Raw genomic sequence first — 12,908 nt, forward strand, 5'->3', positions numbered from 1 at the left:
GGAAGAAGTGGAGTATCATCTCTGTGACCTGCACCTAAACAGTCCACAGCTTTCCTTCAGTCCTCAAACCTGTTCTTTGCCACTGTTCTTCAGCGTCTCAGTTTTGCTAGCTAAGATATCGCCCTTCCTCATCCCTCACACTATGCTCCTATGCCCCTATCCTTGGTGCAGAAACTGAATTTGTAGAGTTCAGATGAACCTATACTAAAAAGAAGAACTTTGCTTCTTCTTTTGCAATGATAAAGCAGGCTTTACTTGCCCTGATGAAGTCCAAGGAAGAAAAGGGCTTCTCCAAGTTCAGGAACTTGAGTCTAGACTTAATGTCATACCTACTACACTCACCATGAGCAGATAAATTGTTAATATTTACGTACAACATTGTATGGTTTCCTTAGATTGAATAACCAGTTCTGAGGGGTGGAATACAAGCAGAAGAAACACTCTTTTTCACTGAGGCATTGACCACAGATGTACAGGGAAAATATTCTGCCTACACATGTGTCACAAAAGGTCAACGGGAAGAAAATAGAGTCATGGCAAAAGGTAATTTTAATCAGTGTAAGTACATAATGATTTCCATCCATTATCTTACTTATCTTTGTAACATCCCCATAATTAATATAGGTCAGAAATTATTCCAACAGTTTTCATATGTTTTATGTACTCCAATCCTCAGTACAGTAGTTGTATCCTTCATGAGAGGACATGTTAGCAGCAGAACTGAGAAATGGATTCAGAAGAGCCCTTAGGCTTATATGTTGGAATTTACAGAAAGACCACTTGCTATATATCTATGATATATAACCGCCAAAGTACTTCTTATTTTCTTCTGGGTAATATAAAAATTTGATGTTTTGTTTATCTGGTTTCCTTCATTACACATTGTATGTCTGCCAAAATTAATTCAAAACACCTTTTATTGTCATATCCATCAATAGCATGACATGATTTGTTTTTTAAACATTTGCTGTTTAATACATTCATCTTATAGAAAATGGAGATTATTTCTAGCCCTCATCATGGATTTCCCCAGTCATAAAACATACAGGCTCTACTGTCTTGTTTACTTATTTAAATCAGTGTTCCAAAATATACTATATATTCAGAAGCTAACATTTGAGAGTCATTGAAAGACACCATCATGAACAGTGTTATTAAAAGCTTTTAAGAGTTGTTATGGCATGGGAATAAAACAATATCAACTCTGATATGCACAAATATACAGCTGATGATTACTCCATAGTGTATCTCCTATCAGAAATGATTTATGTCATGAGAAGCACAAACCAGTACCTCACAACATTACCTAGAAAAATTATTCAACTTTTATATCTCTAGATATTTTAAACCATCTCTTAGTGTCATGGTCATAGGTGTTGATTTTTCCTTCCATAATCTTGCTTTTTCCACTTTATCTAAGGTGCAGAACACCTAGTTGTTGATTGAAAGAAGCTTAAAATCTGCAGGGACAGATGTAGAAGTCGTTGGACAACTTCCTTAACATGCTAAGTAAATGCTTGTCAAGGCTTAGGTCCAAGACTCAGTCACTTGATTCCCATATGCCAGCCTCTGTATAAAGGCAAATGATACAGATGTCACAGGGTAAATGCTTCACTGACTTCAGAGTACAATCAATCATGCAGTGATAATCCAAGATTATTCAAGGAATTTGTCTTTCCAAGTACCTTTCTGAAAGCATTCTTCACATCTTTATTCCTGAGGCTGAAAATGAGAGGGCTGAGGAAAGGAGTAATGACAGTGTAAGGGACTGCTGTGAGTGTGTCATCTCCTCCTGATGCTTCTGGCTTCAGATAAACAATAGATGCAAAACCAAAGTGGATTATGACCACTGTGAGGTGGGAAGCACAGGTAGAAAATGCCTTCTGCTTGCCCTCAGCTGATGGGATTTTGAGGACAGTGGAAAGAACGAAAACATAAGTGAGGATGATGAGCAGGAAGGTGCCCATCAAACCTGACGCTGAGATCACTGTTACAATGAATTCTGTGAGGTCACTGTCTAGACAGGACAACCTCACAGCTGCCCGCATATGACAGAAGAAGTGTTTGACAAGGTTGGAGCCACAGAAAGAGCCTCTGAATATCAGTGTAGTCTCTATCACAGAGATAAAGAAGCCAGCAACCCAAGCAGAGGCCAGAAGTTTTCCACATACCATGTTGATCATAAACAATGTATATCTGAGAGGGTTGCAGATGTCCAGGAAGCGATCTAATCTCTCAGGGACAGTGGAGCCTGACAGCCGATCTTTGGCTAAGAGATATGCAACTTGCCCTGAGCTCTGATTTTTCCTTCAGTGCTCTGCATAGACTCACATGAAAACGGGCTTGTGGAACGGTGTTATAGATACAAGGGATTATTGTTGAGCAAACTCTTTCTTATTCTGTATTCATGTTAGTGTCCTACAGTGTCTGAGAAGAGTTACCATTGTTTGGGGGAAATAATGTTAGATTAGGACTCAAGTCACATCTTCTCTGATCTTGGCTTTCTATGACTTCAAGGAAGTCACTTTACCGTCTTGGCTCTGTTGCTTAGTCTATAAAATAATATCCATCAAGCCACCCAACCTCAAGTTCTAATAGGCAACGTGTCTGTGTCCACATGTGTATTATGTGGCAGTGTTATGTACGAGGTTGGTATGAATGTATGTGTGTTGTACATATCTACATAGGTATGTGGCGTCTGAAAATATATGCATTTACAATGTATGTGCACTGTAATGGTAATGTAATACTACCATTAATGTAATATTAATAGTAAATATGCAGTGCAGAGTTTTGGTTTTTGTTTGTTTGGTTGTTTTTTTTTATACTGCAGGTTCTTATTAGTCATCAGTTTTATACACATCAGTGTATACATGTCAATCCCAATCGCCCAATCCAGCACACCACCATCCCCACCCCACTGCAGTTTCCCCCCCTTGGTGTCCATAGGTTTGTTCTCTACATCTGTGTCTCAACTTCTGCCCTGCAAACCGGTTCATCTGTACCATTTCTCTAGGTTCCACATACATGCATTAATATACTATATTTGTTTTTCTCTTTCTGACTTACTTCACTCTGTGTGACAGTCTCTAGGTCCATCCATGCCTCAACAAATGACTTAATTCCATTACTTTTTATGGCTGAGTAATATTCCATTGTATATATGTACCACACCTTCTTTATCCATTCATCTGTCAATGGGCATTTAGGTTGCTTCCATGACCTGGCTGTTGTAAATAGTGCTGCAATGAACATTGGGGGGCATGTGTCTTTTTGAATTATGGTTTTCTATGGGTATATGCCCAGTAGTGGGATTGCTGGGTCATATGGTAATTCTATTTTTAGTTTTTTAAAGGAACCTCCATACTGTTCTCCATAGTGGCTGTATCAATTTATATTCCCACCAACAGGGCAAGAGGGTTCTCTTTCCTCCACACCCTTTCCAGCATTTGTTGTTTGTAGATTTTCTGATGATTCCCATTTTGACTGGTGTGAGATGATATCTCATTGTAGTTTTGATTTGCATTTCTCTAATAGTTAGTAATGTTGAGCAGCTTTTCATGTGCTTCTTGGCCATCTGTATGTCTTATTTGGAGAAACGTCTATTTGGGTCTTCTGCCCATTTTTGGATGGATTGGGTTGTTTGTTTCTTTAATATTGAGCTGCATGAGTTGTTTATATATTTTGGAGATTAATCCTTTGTCTATTGATTCATTTGCAAATATTTTCTCCCATTCTGAGGGTTGTCTTTTCATCTTGTTTATGGTTTCCATTGCTGTGCAAAAGCTTTGAAATTTCATTAGGTCCCATTTGTTTATTTTTGTTTTTATTTCCATTACTCTAGGAGGTGGATCAAAAAAGATCTTGCGGTGATTTATGTCAAAGAGTCTTCTTCCTATGTTTTCCTCTAAGAGTTTTATAGTGTCCGGTCTTACATTTAGGTCTCGAATCCATTTTGCGTTTATTTTTGTGTATGGTGTTAGGGAGTGTTCTAATTTCATTCTTTTGCATGTAGCTGTCCAGTTTTCCCAGCACCACTTATTGAAGAGACTGTCTTTTCTCCATTGTATATCTTTGCCTCCTTTGTCATTGATTAGTTGACCAAAGGTGGGTGGGTTTTCTCTGGGCTTTCTAGCTTGTTCCATTGATCAATGTTTCTGTTTTTGTGCTAGTACCATATTGTCATGATTACTGTAGCTTTGTAGTATAGTCTGAAGTCAGGGAGTCTGATTCCTCCAGCTCCACTATCTTCCCTCAAGACTGCTTTGGCTATTCGGGGTCTTTTGTGTCTCCATACAAATTTTAAGATGATTTGTTCTAGTTCCGTAAAAAATGCCATTGGTAATTTGATAGGGATTGCATTGAATCTGTAGATTGCTTTGGGTAGTATAGTCATTTTCACAATATTGATTCTTCCAATCCAAGAACATTTTATATCTCTCTATCTGTTGGTATCATCTTTAATTTCTTTCATCAGTGTCTTATAGTTTTCTGCATACAGGTCTTTTGTCTCCCTAGGTAGGTTTATTCCTAGGTATTTTATTCTTTTTGTTGCAATGGTAAATGGGAGTGTTTCCATGATTTTTCTTTCAGATTTTTCATCATTAGTGTATAGGAATGCAAGAGACTTCTGTGCATTAATTTTGTACCCTGCAACTTTACCAAATTCATTGATTAGCTCTAGTAGTTTTCTGGTGGCATATTTAGGATTCTCTATGTATAGTATCATGTCATCTGCAAACAGCGACAGTTTTACTTCTTCTTTTCCAATTTTTATTCCTTTTATTTCTTTTTCTTCTCTGATTGCCGGGGCTAGGACTTCCAAAACTATGTTGCATAATAGAGGTGAGAGTGGACATCCTTGTCTCGTTCCTGATCTTAGAGGAAATGCTTTCAGTTTTTCACCATTGAGAATGATGTTTGCTGTGGGTTTGTCATATATGGCCTTTATTATGTTGAGGTAGGTTCCCTTTATGCCCACTTTCTGGTGAGATTTTATCATAAAACGGTGTTGAATTTTGTCAAAAGTTTGTTCTGCATCTATTGAGATGATCATATGGTTTTTATTCTTCAATTTGTTAATATGGTGTATCACATTGATTGATTTGCATATATTGAAGAATCCTTGCATGCCTGGGATAAATCCCACTTGATTATGGTGTATGATCCTTTTAATGTGTTATTGGATTCTGTTTGCTAGTATTTCCTTAACGATTTTTGCAACTATATTCATCAGTGATATTGGCCTGTAATTTTCCTTTTTTGTAGTATCTTTGTCTAGTTTAGGTGTCAGGGTGATGGTGGCCTCATAGAATGAGTTTGGGAGTGTTCCTCCCTCTGCAATGTTTTGGAAGAGTTTGAGAAGGATGAGTGTTAGCTCTTCCCTAAGTGTTTGATAGAATTCACCTGTGAAGCCATCTGGTCCTGAACTTTTGTTTATTGGAAGATTTTTAATCACAGTTTAAATTTCATTACTTGTGATTGGTCTGTTCATATTTTCTGTTTCTTCCTGGTTCAGTCTCAGAAAGTTACGCCTTTCCAAGAATTTGTCCATTTCTTCCAGGTTGTTCATTTTATTGGCATAGAGTTGCTTGTAGTACTCTCTTAGGATGTTTTGTATTTCTGCGGTGTCTGTTGTAACTCCTCCTTTTTCATTTCTAATTTTATTGAGTTGAGTCCTCTCCCTCTTTTTCTTGATGAGTCTGGCTAATGGTTTATTGATTTTGTTTATCTTCTCAAAGAACCAGCTTTTAGTTTTATTGATCTTTGCTATTGTCTTCTTTGTTTCTATTTCATTTACTTCTGCTCTGATCTTTATGATTTCTTTCCTTCTGCTAACATTGGGTTTTGTTTGTTCTTCTTTCTCTAGTTCCTTTAGGTGTATGGTTAGATTGTTTACTTGAGATTTTTCTCATTTCTTGGGGTAAGCTTGTATAGCTATAGACTTCCCCCTTAGAACTGCTTTTGCTGCATCCCATATGTTTTGGATCGTCGTGTTTTCATTGTCATTTGTCTGTAGGCATTTTTTGATTTCCTCTTTGATTTCTTCAGTGATCTCTTGGTTGTTTGGTAACGTATTGTTTAGCCTCCATGTGTTTGTGTTTTTTAAGTTTTTTTCCCGTAATTCATTTCTAATCCCATAGCATTGTGGTCAGAAAAGATGCTTGATATGATTTCAATTTTCTTAAATTTACTGAGGCTTTATTTGTGACCCAAGATGTGATCTATCCTGGAGAATGTTCCGTGCACACTTAAGAGGAAAGTGTAATCTGCTGTTTTGGGATAGAATGTCCTATAAATATCAATTAAATCTATCTGGTCTATTGTGTCATTTAAAGCTTCTCTTTCCTTATTTATTTTCATTTTGGATGATCTGTCCATTGGTGCAAGTGAGGTGTTAAAGTCTCCCACTATTATTGTGTTACTGTCGATTTCCTCTTTTAGAGCTGTTAGCAGTTGCCTTATGTATTGAGGTGCCCCTATGTTGGGTGCACATGTATTTATAATTGTTATATCTTCTTCTTGGATTGATATCTTGATCATTAGGTAGTCTCCATCCTTGTCTCTTGTAATACTCTTTATTTTAAAGTCTATTTTATCTGATATGAGTATAGCTACTGAGCTTTCTTTTGATTTCCACTTGCATGGAATATATTTTTCCATCCCCTCACTTTCAGTCTGTATGTGTCCCTATGTCTGAAGTGGGTCTCTTGTAGACAGTGTATATATGGGTCTTGTTTTTGTATACATTCAGCAAGCCTGTGTCTTTTGGTTGGAGCATTTATTCCATTCACGTTTAAGGTAATTATCCATACGTATGCTCATATGATCATTTTCTTAATTGTTTTGGGTTTATTTTTGTAGATCCTTTACTTCTCTTCTGTTTCCCACTTAAAGAAGTTCCTTTAGCAATTGTTGTAGAGCTGGTTTGGTGGTGCTGAATTCTCTTAGCTTTTGCTTGTCTGTAAAGCTTTTGATTTCTCCATGGAATCTGAATGAGATCCTTGCCAGGTAGAGGAATCTTGGTTGTAGGTTTTTCCCTTTCATCACTTTAAGTATACCATGCCACTCCCTTATGGCTTGTAGAGTTTCTGCTGAGAAATCAGCTGTTAACCTTGTGGGAGTTCCCTTGTATATTATTTGCCATTTTTCCCTTGCTGCTTTCAATAATTTTTCTTTGTCTTTAATTTTTGCCAATTTGATTACTATGTGTCTCAGCGTGTTTCTCCTTGGGTTTATCCTGTATGGGACTTGCTGTGCTTCCTGGACTTGGGTAGCTATTTACTTTCCCATGTTAGGGAAGTTTTCGACCATAATCTCTTCAAATATTTTCTCTGGTCCTCTCTCTCTCTCTTCTCCTTCTGGGACCCTTATAATGCAAATGTTGTTGTGTTTAATGTTGTCTCAGAGTTCTCCTAGGCTGTCTTCACTTCTTTTCATTCTTTTTTCTTTATCCTGTTCCACAGCAGTGAATTCCAACATTCTGTCTTCCAGGTCACTTATCCCTTCTTCTGCCTCAGTTATTCTGCTATTGATTCCTTCTCATGTAGTTTTCATTTCAGTTATTGTATTTTTCATCTCTGTTTGTTTGTTCTTTAATTCTTCTAGGTCTTTGTTAAATATTTCTTTCATCTTCTCAGTCTTTGCCTCCATTCTTTTTCCGAGGTCCTGGATCATCTTAACTATCATTATTCTGAATTCTTTTTCTGTAAGGTTGCCTATCTCCACTTCATTTAGTTGTTTTTCTGGGGTTTTATCTTGTTCCTTCATCTGGTACATAGCCCTTTGCCTTTTCATCTTGTCTATCTTTCTGTGAATGTGGTTTTTGTTCCACCAGGTGCAGGACTGTAGTTCTTCTTGCTTCTACTGTCTGCCCTCTGGTGGATGAAGTTATCTAAGAGGCTTGTGCAAGTTTCCTGATGACAAGGACTGGTGGTGGGTAGAGCTGGCTGCTGCTCTGGTGGTCAGAGCTCAGTAAAACTTTAATCCACTTGTCTGCTGATGGGTGGGGCTGGGTTCCCTCCCTTTTGGATGTTTGGCCTGATGCAACTCAACACTGGAGCCTACCTGGGCTCTTTGGTGGGGCTAATGGCAGACTGTGGGAGGGCTCATGCCAAGGAGTACTTCCCAGAACTTCTGCTGCCAGTGTCCTTATCCCCATGGTGAGCCACAGCCACACAGCCACCCACTGCCTCTACAGGCAACCCTCCAACACTAGCAGGTAGGTCTGGTTCATTCTCCCCTGGGGTCACTGCTCCTTCCCCTGCATCCTGATGTGCACAATACTTTGTGTGTGCCCTCAAAGAGTGGAGTCTCTGTTTCCCCCAGTCCTGTTGAAGTCCTGCAATCAATTCCCACTAGGCTTCAAAGTCTGATTCTGTAGGAATTCCTCCTCCCATTGCCGGACCCCCAGGTTGGGAAGCCTGATGTGGGGCTCAGAACCTTCACTCCAGTGGATGGACTTCCGTGGTATAAGTATTCTCCAGTCTGTGAGTCACCCACCCAACTGTTTTGGGATTTGATTTTACTGTGATTGTACCCCTCCTACTGTCTCATTGTGGCTTCTCCTTTGTCTTTGGATGTGGGGTATCTTTTTTGGTGAGTTCCAGTGTCTGCCTGTCGATGATTGTCCAGCAGCTAGTTGTGACTCTGGTGTTCTCGTAAGAGGGAGTGAAAGCATGTCCTTCTACTCTGCCATATTGGTTCCTCCCCCTCTATTTAATTTTTAACAGGTCACTTTGGAATGGTTTTTCACCGTGTTTCCTGCTTTTCCTCCATACTCCAGAACTCTACACTCCACAGGCCCTCCTTCCCATGTGCTGCCTCTCCCCTTCCCTGCGGACCCTAACCAGTGCAGAGTTTTGAATGTGTAAAATGTGCATAATTATGTGTGAGTGCTTTGTATGGGTATGCATGTATATATGTGCCTGCATATGTGTAGTCATGTATGTATGTGCACATATGTGCATATTGTGTATATTTGTATTCATGTATGCACATATACACATGTGAGAATAGATCCATACACCCATGTGTCTAATAAGTATATTTCTGAAGTTTATAGCTGTCTAAAAAAGAGTTTTCTTTTTGAGTTACAACAGGTACAAAGAAATGAGAATCCACCTCATCTTGCCTTCTAAAGAAACAATGCATCTTCTGGCAAGGCAGAAAGAATCAAATCTATCAGGGATGTCACTCAGAATGGAGCAGACCAATGCAAACTTCTGTAGGGGCTTTGTATTCCTGGGCTCCTCTAGCTTTGGGGAACTGCAGCTCCTGCTCTTCGCATTGTTCCTCTCCCTGTATCTTTTCACCCTGACCAGCAATGTCTTTATTATCATAATCATCAGGCTCGACAGCCATCTGCACATCCCCATGTACCTCTTCCTTTCCTTCTTACCTTTCTCTGAGACCTGGTATACCTTGGGCATTATCCCTAGGATGCTTTCCAGCCTGGTCAGGGGTGGGCAGGCCATTTTCTATGTGGGCTGTGCTGTCTAAATGTTCTTCTCTGCTTCATGGGTCTGTACCACCTGCTTCCTCTAGCTGTCATGGGCTTTGACAGATATGTAGCCATCTGTGCCTCACTACACTATGCCAGCCGGGTTGGCACCTCCTTCTTGAGTGGGTATCTCTTTGGGCTGGGAATGATACTGGTCATTTTCCACCTCCCATTTGCAGCTCCCATGAGATCCAGCACTTTTTCTGTGACACGCTGCCAGTGCTGAGCCTGGCCTGTGGAGATACAGGCCTGAGTGAGTTAGGGATCCTCCTGGTCTCCTTCTCCTCATCACTATCTCCTACACCTACATCCTGACAGCAATCCTGAGGATCCCCTCCAATGAGGGGAGGAAGAAGCCCTTCTCTACTTGCCCCTCACACTTCACAGTGGTCATTGTTCACTATGGCTGTGCCTCCTTCATGTACCTGAGACCCAAAGCCAGTTACTCTCTTGAGCGGGACCACCTTATTGCTGTCACCTACACTGTGGTAACTCCTCTTCTCAATCCCACTGTTTATAGTCTAAGAAATTGGGCTGTGCAGACAGCCCTGAGAAATGCTTTCTGAGGGAGATTGCTGGGTAAAAGATGAAGGCTACAATAATGGGACAGTTTCCTCTATGTAGGCTGGACATACACCAGAAACCCAGGCCACTGGGCCAGATATTCAGGGCTTTAGACCAAAGCTACCCCACCTCCAATTCCCCAAGAGAGTCCCATCCTGTCTCTTGCATACCACTCGCCCCCCCCCCCCCCCACTCCACCAGGGCTTCTGGGGAATGCAGATGCAGGGCTTCCTGCTCTGGTTACTGTGCTTAACTCACACTGATCTCAGAATCTGAATTTTCACTTTCAGCCTCCCATACACCACACTTAGTTCCTGAAACCCAGTTCATTAAGAATTTTCTAACTGAGCTGAACAAGATGAGGGGAGTTTCAAGTGCCCAAGTTCAAAGCAGGGCTGGCTGGGGTCCTGCCAGGTATACTGTAGAGATTTCTAAAATCATTACATAATTAGATTATCTGACCAATAATATTCTTCCAAGATCTGAAACTCAGTGACTATCAGGTTGGCAAATCAGTTTGAATGCTTTCCTAAATGAAGAGGCCAGTTATTATTATTTTTTCTCTCCCAAAAGGTGTCTTTAATCTTTTTATGTAGTTGTCTTCTTTATCTCTGGCTCATTATTACTTTGCCCTCTTCTTTTTTTTTTTTTTTTTAAACATCTTTATTGGGGTATAATTGCTTTACAATGGTGTGTTAGTTTCTGCTTTATAACAAAGTGAATCAGCTATACATATACATATGTTCCCATATGTCTTCCCTCTTGCGTCTCCCTCCCTCCCACTCTCCCCATCCCACCCTTCCAGGCTGTCACAAAGCACCGAGCTAATATCCCTGTGCCTTGCGGCTGCTTCCCCCCAGCTATCTACCTTACTACGTTTGTTAGTGTGTATATGTCCATGACTCTCTCTCGCCCTGTCAAAACTCACCCCTCCCCCTCCCCATACCCTCAAGTCCGTTCTCCAGTAGGTCTGCGTCTTTATTCCTATCTTACCCCTAGGTTCTTCATGACATTTTTTTCCCTTAAATTCCATATATATGTGTTAGCATACGGTATTTGTCTTTTGCTTTCTGACTTACTTCACTCTGTATGACAGACTCTAGGTCTATCCATCTCATTACAAATAGCTCAATTTCATTTCTTTTTAAGGCTGAGTAATATTCCATTGTGTATATGTGCCACATCTTCTTTATCCATTCATCCGATGATGGGCACTTAGGTTGTTTCCATGTCCTGGCTATTGTAAATAGAGCTGCAATGAACATTTTGGTACATGACTCTCTTTGAATTTTGGTTTTCTCAGGGTATATGCCAAGTAGTGGGATTGCTGGGTCATATGGTAATTCTATTTGTAGTTTTTTAAGGAACCTCCATACTGTTCTCCACAGTGGCTGAACCAATTCACATTCCCACCAGCAGTGCAAGAGTGTCCCCTTTTCTCCACACCCTCTCCAGCATTTATTGTTTCTTGATTTTTTGATGATGGCCATTCTGACTGGTGTGAGATGATATCTCATTGTAGTTTTGATTTGCATTTCTCTAATGATTAATGATGTTGAGCATTCTTTCATGTGTTTGTTGGCATTCTGTATATCTTCTTTGGAGAAATGTCTATTTAGGTCTTCTGCCCATTTTTGGATGGGGTTGTTTGTTTTTTTGTTATTGAGCTGCATGAGCTGCTTGTAAATTTTGGAGATTAATCCTTTGTCAGTTGCTTCATTTGCAAATGTTTTCTCCCATTCTGAGGGTTGTCTTTTGGTCTTGGTTATGGTTTCCTTTGCTGTGCAAAAGCTTTGAAGTTTCATTAGGTCCCATTTGTTTATTTTTGTTTTTATTTCCATTACTCTAGGAGGTGGGTCAGAAAGGATCTTGCTGTGATTTATGTCATAGAGTGTTCTTCCTATGTTTTCTTCTAAGAGTTTGATAGTTTCTGGCCTTACATTTAGGTCTTTAATCCATTTTGAGCTTATTTTTGTGTATGGTGTTAGGGAGTGATCTAATCTCATACTTTTACATGTACCTGTGCAGTTTTCCCAGCACCATTTATTGAAGAGGCTGTCCTTTCTCCACTGTACATTCCTGCCTCCTTTATCAAAGATAAGGTGTCCATATGTGCGTGGGTTTATCTCTGGGCTTTCTATCCTGTTCCACTGATCTATCTTTCTGTTTTTGTGCCAGTACCATACTGTCTTGATTACTGTTGCTTTGTAATATAGTCTGAAGTCAGGGAGCCTTATTCCTCCAGCTCCTTTTTTCGTTCTCAAGATTGCTTTGGCTATTCGGGGTCTTTTGTGTTTCCATACAAATTGCGAAATTTTTTGTTCTAGTTCTGTGAAAAATGCCAGTGGTAGTTTGATAGGGATTGCATTGAATCTGTAGATTGCTTTGGGTAGTAGAGTCATTTTCACAATGTTGATTCTTCCCATCCAAGAACATGGTATATCTCTCCATCTATTTGTATCATGTTTAATTTCTTTCATCAGTGTCTTATAATTTTCTGCATACAGGTCTTTCGTATCCTTAGGTAGGTTTATTCCTAGATATTTTATTCTTTTTGTTGCAATGGTAAATGGGAGTGTTTTCTTGATTTCACTTTCAGATTTTTCATCATTAGTATATAGGAATGCCAGAGATTTCTGTGCATTAATTTTGTATCCTGCTACTTTACCAAATTCATTGATTAGCTCTAGTAGTTTTCTGGTAGCATCTTTAGGATTCTCTATGTATAGTATCATGTCATCTGCAAACAGTGACAGCTTTACTTCTTCTTTTCCGATTTGGATTCCTTTTATTTCCTTTTCTTCTCTGATTGCTGTGGCTAAAACTTCCAAAACTATGTTGA

The 12,908-nt window shown here is 39.6% G+C and overlaps 1 pseudogene; it reads left to right on the forward strand.

The window, feature by feature from the left end:
* Positions 1-9,201: 9,201 nt before the first annotated feature.
* LOC116764097 lies at positions 9,202-10,092 on the forward strand (annotated as a pseudogene).
* The last annotated feature ends 2,816 nt before the right edge of the window (positions 10,093-12,908 follow it).

The sequence above is a fragment of the Phocoena sinus genome, chromosome 1 (assembly GCF_008692025.1).
Source record: "Phocoena sinus isolate mPhoSin1 chromosome 1, mPhoSin1.pri, whole genome shotgun sequence".
NCBI classification, from domain to species: Eukaryota; Metazoa; Chordata; class Mammalia; order Artiodactyla; family Phocoenidae; genus Phocoena; species Phocoena sinus.